The sequence below is a fragment of the Bubalus kerabau genome, chromosome 3, assembly GCF_029407905.1.
Source record: "Bubalus kerabau isolate K-KA32 ecotype Philippines breed swamp buffalo chromosome 3, PCC_UOA_SB_1v2, whole genome shotgun sequence".
Lineage (NCBI taxonomy): Eukaryota > Metazoa > Chordata > Mammalia > Artiodactyla > Bovidae > Bubalus > Bubalus kerabau.
The window spans coordinates 102,850,602-102,859,876 of record NC_073626.1 but is presented as its reverse complement, the minus strand read 5'-3'; the positions used below and the strand labels follow the sequence as shown (position 1 = coordinate 102,859,876).

Genomic DNA, 9,275 nt, shown 5'->3' with positions numbered 1-9,275 from the left:
TTGACAAAATTCAGCACCCATTTATGATTAAAACTCTTCAAAAAATGGGCATAGAAGGAACCTACCTCACCATAGTAAAGGCCATATATGATAAGCCTACAGCAAATATTATTCTCAATGGTGAAAAACTGAAAGCATTCCCCCTAAGATCAGGAACAAGACAAGGGTGCCAACTTTCACCATTATTATTCAACATAGTTCTGGAAATCCTAGCTTTAGCAATCAGAGAAGCAAAAGAAATAAAAGGAATCCAGACGGGAAAAGAAGAAATAAAGCTCTCACTGTTGGCAGATGACATGATACTGTCCGTAGAAAATCCTAAAGATAGTATCAGAAAATTACTAGAGCTAATCAGTGAATTTAGCAAGTTGCAAGACACAAAATCAATACACAGAAATCACTTGCATTTCTATATACTAACAATGAAAAATCAGAAAGAGAAATTAAGGAATCAATCCCATTCACGCTTTGCAACAAAAAGAATTAAATACCTCGGAATAAACTTTCCTAAGGAGACAAAAGAACTGTACACAGAAAATTATAAGACACTGATGAAAAAAATCAAAGACAACATTAACAGAGAGATATTCCATGTTTCTGGTTAGGAAGAATCAATACTGTGAAAATGACTATACTATGAAACACAATCTACAGTTTCAATGCAATCCTTATCAAATTACCAATGGCATTTTTCACAGAACTAGAACCAAAATTTCACAATTCATATGGAAACACAAAAGACCCTGAAAAGCCAAAGCAGTCTTGAGAAAGAAAAATGGAGCTGGAGGAATCAGCCTTTCTGACTTCAGATCATATTACAAAGCTACAGTCATCAAGACAATATGACATTGGCACAAAAACAGAAATATAGGTCAATAGAACAAGATAGAAAGCCCAGAATTAAACCTATGCATCTATGGGTACCTTATTTTTGACAAAGGAGGCAAGAATACACAATGGGGCAAAGACAGCCTCTTCAATAAATGGTTTTGAGAAAACTGGACAGTTGAAGAGGAACTCAAAAGCCTCTTGATGAAAGTGAAAATACAGAGTGAAAAAGTTGGCTTAAAGCTCAACATTCAGAAAACGAAGATCATGGCATCCAGTCCCACCACTTCATGGGAAATAGATGGGGAAACAGTGGAAACAGTGTCAGACTTTATTTTTCTGGGCTCCAAAATCACTACAGATGGTGACGGCAGCCATGAAATTAAAAGACGCTTACTCCTTGGAAGGAAAGTTATGACCAACCTAGATAGCATATTCAAAAGCAGAGACATTACTTTGCCAACAAAGGTTCATCTAGTCAAGGCTACGGTTTTTCCTGTGGTCACATATGGATGTGAGAGTTGGACTGTGAAGAAGGCTGAGCGCCAAAGAATTGATGCTTTTGAACTGTGGTGTTGGAGAAGACTCTTGAGAGTCCCTTGGACTGCAAGGAGATCCAACCAGTCCATTCTAAAGGAGATCAGCCCTGGGTGTTCTTTGGAAGGAATGATGCTAAAGCTGAAACTCCAGTACTTTGGCCACCTCATGCGAAGAGTTGACTCATTGGAAAAGACTCTGATACTGGGAGGGATTGGGGGCAGGAGGAGAAGGGGACGACAGAGGATGAGATGGCTGGATGGCATCACTGACTCGATGGACGTGAGTTTGGGTGAACTCCAGGAGTTGGTGATGGACAGGGAGGCCTGGCGTGCTGCGATTCATGGTGTCACAAAGAGTCGGACACGATTGAGCGACTGATCTGATCTGATGTGTAAAAAGAATGAAATTAGAACACTTCCTGACACCATATACGAAGATAAACTCAAAATGGAATAAAGACCTAAATGTAAGACCAGAAACTAAAACTCTTAGAAGAAAACATAGGCAGAACAGTCAATGACATAAATCAAAGCAAGATCCTCTAAGACCCACCTCCTAGAGTAATGGAAATACAAACAAAAGTAAACAAGTGGAACCTGATTAAACTTAAAAGCTTTAGCACAGCAAAGGAAATTATAAGCAAGGTGAAAAGACAACCCACAGAATGGGAGGAAATAATAGCAAATGAAACAACTGACAAAGGATTCATTTCCAAAATATACAAGCAGCTCATACAATTCAATATCAGGAAAAAAAAAAAAAAAGCCAATCGAAAAGTGGGAAAGAAGACCTAAACAGACATTTCTCCAAAAAAGACATACTGATGGCTAACAAACACATGAAAAAATGCTCAACATCACTCATTAATCAGTTCAGTTCAGTCACTCAGTCCTGTCCGACTCTTTGCAACCCCATGAATCGCAGCACACCAGGTCTTCCTATCCATCACCAACTCCCAGAGTTCACTCAAACTCACGTCCATCGGGTAGGTGATGCCATCCAGCCATCTCATCCTCTGTCGTCCCCCTTCTCCTCTTGCCCCCAATCCCTCCCAGCATCAGAGTCTTTTCCAATGAGTCAATTCTTCACATGAGGTGGTCAAAGCACTGGAGTTTCAGCTTTAGCACCATTCCTTCCAAAGAACACCCAGGGCTGATCTCCTTTAGAATGGACTGGTTGGATCTCCTTGCAGTCCAAGGGACTCTCAAGAGTCTTCTCCAACACCACAGTTCAAAAGCGCCAATTCTTTGGTGCTCAGCTTTCTTCGCAGTCCAACTGTCACATCCATACATGACCACTGGAAAAACCATAGCCTTGACTAGACGAACTTTGTTGGCAAAGTAATGTCTCTGCTTTTGAATATGCTATCTAGGTTGGTCATAACTTTCCTTCCAAGGAGTAAGCATTTTTTAATTTCCTAGCTGCAGTCGCCATCTGTAGTGATTTTGGAACCCAAAAATTATTAGAGAAATGCAAATCAAAATTACAATGAGTTAACATCTTACACTGGTCAGAAAGTCCCTCATCAAAAAGTCTACAAACAATAAATGCTGGAAAGGGTGTGGAGAAAAGGGAACACTATTGCACTGTTGGCGGGAATGTAAATTGATACAGCCCCTATGGAAGATGGTGTGGAGATTCCTTAAAAAACTAGGAACAAATCCACCATATGAGCCAGCAATCCCACTCCTAGGCATATACCCTGAGGAAACCAAAATTGAAGAGATGCATGTATCCCATCGTTCATTGCAGCACTATTTACAATAGCTAGAACATGGAAGCAACCTAGATGTCCATCGACAGATGAATGCATAAAGAAGTTGTGGTATATATACACAATGGAAAAGTACTCAGCCATAAAAAGGAACGCATTTGAGTCAGTCTAATGAGGTGGATGAAGCTAGAACCTAGTATACAGAGTGAAGTGAGTCAGGAAGAGAAAGATAAATACTGAATTCTAATGAATATATATCGAATCTACAACAATGGTACTGAAGAAAATATTTACAGGGCAACAGTGGAGAAACAGACATAGAGAATAGACTTATGGACATGGGGAATGGGGAGGAGAGGGTGAGATGTATGGAAAGAGTAACATGGAAACTTACATTTAGTTCAGTTCAGCTCAGTCTCTCAGTAGTGTCCGACTCTTTGCGACCCCATGAATTGCAGCACACCAGGCCTCCCTGTCCATCACCAATTCCTGGAGTCCACCCAAACCCATGTCCATTGAGTCAGTGATGCCATCCAACTATCTCATCCTCTGTCGTCCCCTTCTCCTCCTGCCCTCAATCCCTCCCAGCATCAGGGTCTTTTCAAGTGAGTCACCTCTTAGCATCAGGTGGCCAAAGTATTGGAGTTTCAGCTTCAACCTCAGTCCTTCCAATGAACACTCAGGACTGATCTCCTTTAGGATGGACTGGTTGGATCTCCTTGCAGTCCAAGGGTCTCTCAAGAGTCTTCTCCAACACCACAGTTCAAAAGCATCAATTCTTTGGTGCTCAGCTTTCTTTATAGTCCAACTCTCACATCCATAAATGACCACTGTAAAAACCATAACCTTGACTAGATGGACGTTTGTTGGCAAAGTAATGTCTCTGCTTTTGAATATGCTGTCTAGGTTGCTCATAACTTTCCTTCCAAGGAGTAAGTGTCTTTTAATTTCATGGCTGCAATCACCTTCTGCAGTGATTTTGGAGCCCAGAAAAATAAAGTCACTCTTTCTCCATCTATTTGCCATGAAGTGATGGGACTGGATGCCATGATCTTAGTTTTTTGAATGTTGAGCTTTAAGCCAACTTTTTCACTCTCCTCTTTCACTTTCAAGAGGCTCTTTAGTTTTTCTTTGCTTTCTGCCATAAGAGTGGTGTCATCTGCATATATGAGGTTATTGATATTTCTCCCAGCAATCTTGATTCCAGCTTGTGCTTCTTCCAGCCCAGCATTTCTCATGATGTACTCTGCATATAAGTTAAACAAGCAGGGTGACAATATACAGCCTTGACGTACTCCTTTTCCTATTTGGAACCAGTCTGTTGTTCCATGCCCAGTTCTAACTGTTGCTTCCTGGCCGGCATACATAGTTCTCCAGAGGCAGGTCAGGTGGTCTGGTATTCGCATCTCTTTCAGAATTTTCCAGAGTTTGTTGGTATCCACACAGTCAAAGGCTTTGGCATAGTCAATAAAGCAGAAATAGATGTTTTTCTGGAACTCTCTTGCTTTTTCCATAATCCAGCAAATGTTGGCTATTTGATCTCTGGTTCCTCTGCCTTTTCTAAAACCAGCCTGAACATCTGGAAGTTCACGGTTCACGTATTGCTGAAGCCTGTCTTGGAGAATTTTGAGCATTACTTTAGTAGCGTGTGAGATGAGTGCAATTGTTCAGTAAATTGAGCATTCTTTGGCATTGCCTTTCTTTGGAAACTTACATTACCATATGTAAAATAGAAGCCAATGGGAATTTTCTATATGGGTCAGGAAGCTCAAACAGGGGCTCTGTATCAATGTAGATGGGTGGGATGGGGAGGGAGATGGGAAGGAGGTTCAAGAGGGAGGGGAATGTATGTATTCCTATGGGTGATTCATGTTGAGGTTTCACAGAAAACATAAAAATTCTGTAAAGCAATTATCCTTCAATAAAAAAAAAACTTCTAACATTAGAAAAATCTATATGATTTTCCACATGTTGTTAGGTCACTTAAAAATTATTTTAATTGCTAGTTAGAGAAGCAAAGAATTAATTCAAGTTAAGCAGACTCCAGAGCAGTGATGTAGTATTTTGTTAATATTTTCTTCTTGCAGTCCATTTGTTTGCTGTTTGAATAGGAAATGCATGTAAAGGGTGCAAACTCCAAAAGATACAAAAGCAAATACAGCTCCCATTTCTTACAGTAACCAACTGCTCCTATATCTTATCAGAAATATTCCATTAGTATACCTGCATATATCCGCCTTTGTATTTAGTATTTATGAATCTACCTAGATATGCTTGTATATATATGTGGTGGTGGTTCAGTTGCTAAGTCGTGTCTGACTCTTGCGACCCCATGGACTGTAGCCTGCCAGCCTCCTCTGTCCGTAGGGATTCTCTAGGAAAGAATACTGGAGTGGATTGCCAGTTCCTTCTCCAGGGAATTTTCCCAACCCAGGAATCAAACCCAGGTCTCTCTCTCTCTCTCTCTCTCCCTCTCTCTCTCTCTCTCTATATATATATATACATATATACACACACACACATACACAAATCCATGCACACACATCATATTTTTGAGGAGTTTACATTTGCAGAGATTTACAGTTAGTTTTAAAATGACATATAAGTTAAAGGACAAAAAACTTAAATGTATAATTTGATGGTATTTTACATAATACATGGTCACATAACTAGATTATTTCCACAACCTCACAAGGTCCCTTTTGTCACCTATCAAAAACTTTGTATTAGTAAGAATAATATCGCATACACATTTTTGGACCCATGTTCTTTTATTTGACATTATGATTGTGAAATTTATATCTACTCTTGGGTGAACGGTAGATCATTCTTTTTGGAGATTTTATTCTTTAGATTTAGCAAAATTTACAAGAAGGTATAGAAATTTCCTATATATTCTGGCCCTGTGCATGCACATCATCCTCTATTATCAGTGTCCCCTACCAGAGTCATACATTTGTTACAGTTGATGAACTGATACATCAATCATAATTACCCAAATAGTCTATAGTTTACATTAGTGAAGTGAGTGAAAGTCAGTCAGTCATGTCCACCTCTTTGCAAACCAATGGACTATACAGTCCATGGAATTCTCCAGGCCAGAATACTGGCGTGGGTAGCGTTTCCCTTCTCCAGGGGATCTTCCCAACCCAGGGATTGAACCCAGGTCTCCCGCATTGCAGGCAGATTCTGTACCAACTGAGCCACAGGGGAAGCCCAAGAATACTGGAATGGGTAGCCTATCCCTTCTCTAGCAGATCTTCCTGACCCAGGAATGGAACTGGGGTCTCCTGTATTGCAGGAAGATTCTTTACCAACTGAGCTATCTGGGAAGCCCCTGTTTACATTAGGGAATTCATTCATTTTTTCATCTGATACTCCATTGTACCTAAAGAAAGTATCACAAAATAAAACAAGTCACACAAATGTTTTGGCTTCCCAGTGCATATAAAAATTATGTTTATACTACACTGTAGTCTGCTAAGTGTACAATAGTCAAGTGGCTCAGTCGTGTCCGACTCTTTGCAGCCCCATGGACTGCAGCCCAGCAGGCTCCTCCATCCATGGAATTTTCCAGGCAAGAGTACTGGAGTGGGTTGCCATTTCCTTCTCCAGGGGAACTTCCTGACCCAGGGATCAAACCTAGGTCTTCTGCATTGCAGGCAGACGCTTTACCAACTGAGCCACCTGGGAAGCCCAATAGCATTATATATTAAAATGTGCATACCTTAATTAAAAATACTTTATTACTAAAAAAATGCTAACCATCATATGAGCCTCCAGTGAGTTGTAAATTTTTTTGCTGATGAAGAGTTTCACCTCACTGTTGATGTCTGCAGACTGATAAGTGTAGTGATTGCTGAAGGTTGGAGTTCGTGCGGCAGTTTCTTAAAATAAGACAATGAAGTGTGCCACATTGACTGACTGACTTTTATGAACAATTTCTCTGTAGCGTACAATCCTGTTCAATAGAATTTTATCCACTATGGAATTCCTTTCAAAACTGAGTTAATCCTCTCAAACCATGCTGCTGCTTTATCAACTAAGTTTATGTAATATTTTACATAATTTGTTTTTTTACAAATTTATTGTAATTTTTTATTGTAATGGTATAATAATCTGTACATTACTTTGCCAACAAAGGTCCATATAGTCAAAGCTATGGTTTGAGAGATGCACCATAAAGAAAGCTGAGTTCCAAAGAATTGATGCTTTTGAACTATGGTGTTGGAGAAGACTCTTGAGAGTCTCTTGGACATCAAGGAGATCCAGTCAGTCAATTCTAAAGGAAATCAGTCCTGAATATTCATTGGAAGGACTGATGCTGAAGCTGAAGTTCCAATACTTTGGCCACCTGATGCAAAGAACTGACTCTTTGGAAAAGACCCTGATGCTGGGCAAGATTGAAGGCACGAAAAGGGGATGACAGTGGGTGAGGTGGTTGGATGGCATCACCAACTTGATGGACATGAATTTGAGCAAGCTCTGAGAGTTGGTAATGGACAGGGAAGCCTGGTGTGTTGCCCTCCATGGGACTGCGGAGTCAGACACAACTGAGCAACTGAACTGAACTGAATATATACATCTAAAATGTTCAATTTGATAGGCTTTGACATGTGTTTAATTGTGAAGTAATTACTACAATGTAAATAACAAACATGTCCATCACCCCCACAAGTTTCCTCAACTGATGTAATCTATCCTTCCCTCCCTCCACCCACAGGTAACCACTGATATACTTTCTCTCACTATAGGTTAGTTTACAATTTCTAGAATTTTATATAAATGGAATCATAGAATATTTACTCTTTCATGTTTGGCTTTTTTCACTCAACACAGTTACTTTAAGATACTACATATAATAACAGTTCTTACTTTCTAAATTGGGGTAAAGTTGCTTTACAGTGTGGTGTCAACTTCTGCTGTACAATGAAGTGAATCAGCTATATGTAAACATGCATCACCCTTCTCTTGGATCTTCCTCCCACCCAACTCCCATCCTACCCATCTAGGTCTCCAAGAGCACTGAGGTGAGCTCCCTGCATTATACAGTAGGTTCCCACTAGCTATCTGTTTTAAAAATGGCAGTGCACATAGTGTTTCACAGTATTCCATAGCTTGTTGAACAACTCACTTGTTGATGAATATATGGGTTATTTCCAGTGTTGATTATTATAAATAAAGGTGCAATAAACAATGAGAAAAAAGTCTTTGTGTGGATATTAGCTCATGTTTATTTTGGGTAAATACCTAGGAATAGAATGACAAGGTTATATAGTAGGTGTAAGCTTACATTTTTTTTTAAACTGCCAATATATTCTCTAAAGTGGTTATATCATTTTATATTCCAAGAGATGTGTATGAGCTTTCTAGCAGCACAATGGTGCCAACACTTAATATGATCAGTATTTTTAAAACATTTAACCATTCCAGTTGGTATTAAGGAATATCTCAATGGAATTTAATTTGCACCCCCTAACAGTTAGAACTGAACATGGAACAACAGACTGGTTCCAAATAGGAAAAGGAGTATGTCAAGGCTGTATATTGTCACCCTGCTTATTTAACTTATATGTAGAGTACATCATGAGAAACACTGGACTGGAAGAAACACAAGCTGCAATCAAGATTGCCGGGAGAAATATCAATAACCTCAGATATACAGATGACACCACTCATGGCAGAAAGTCAAGAGGAACTAAAAAGCCTCTTGATGAAAGTGAAAATACAGAGTGAAAAAGTTGGCTTAAACCTCAACATTCAAAAAATGAAGATCATGGCATCTGGTCCCATCACTTCATGGGAAATAGATGGGGAAACAGTGGAAACTGTGTCAGACTTTATTTTGGGGGGCTTCAAAATCACTGCAGATGGTGACTGCAGCCATGAAATTAAAAGATGCTTACTCCTTGGAAGGAAAGTTATGACCAACCTAGATAGCATATTCAAAAGCAGAGACATTACTTTGCCGACAAAGGTTCATCTAGTCGAGGCTATGGTTTTTCCTGTGGTCATGTATGGATGTGAAAGTTGGACTGTGAAGAAGGCTGAGCGCCGAAGAATTGATGCTTTTGAACTGTGGTGTTGGAGAAGACTCTTGAGAGTCCCTTGGACTTCAAGGAGATCCAACCAGTCCATTCTGAAGGAGATCAGCCCTGGAATTTCTTTGGAGGGAATGATGCTGAAGCTGAAA

At 39.8% G+C, this 9,275-nt stretch overlaps 1 non-coding gene across 1 annotated transcript; it reads right to left on the bottom strand.

The window, feature by feature from the left end:
• Positions 1-6,703: 6,703 nt before the first annotated feature.
• Positions 6,704-6,775, bottom strand: TRNAC-GCA (transfer RNA cysteine (anticodon GCA)). Its single transcript has one exon. It is a non-coding gene; the product is annotated as a tRNA-Cys (tRNA).
• Positions 6,776-9,275: the final 2,500 nt, after the last annotated feature.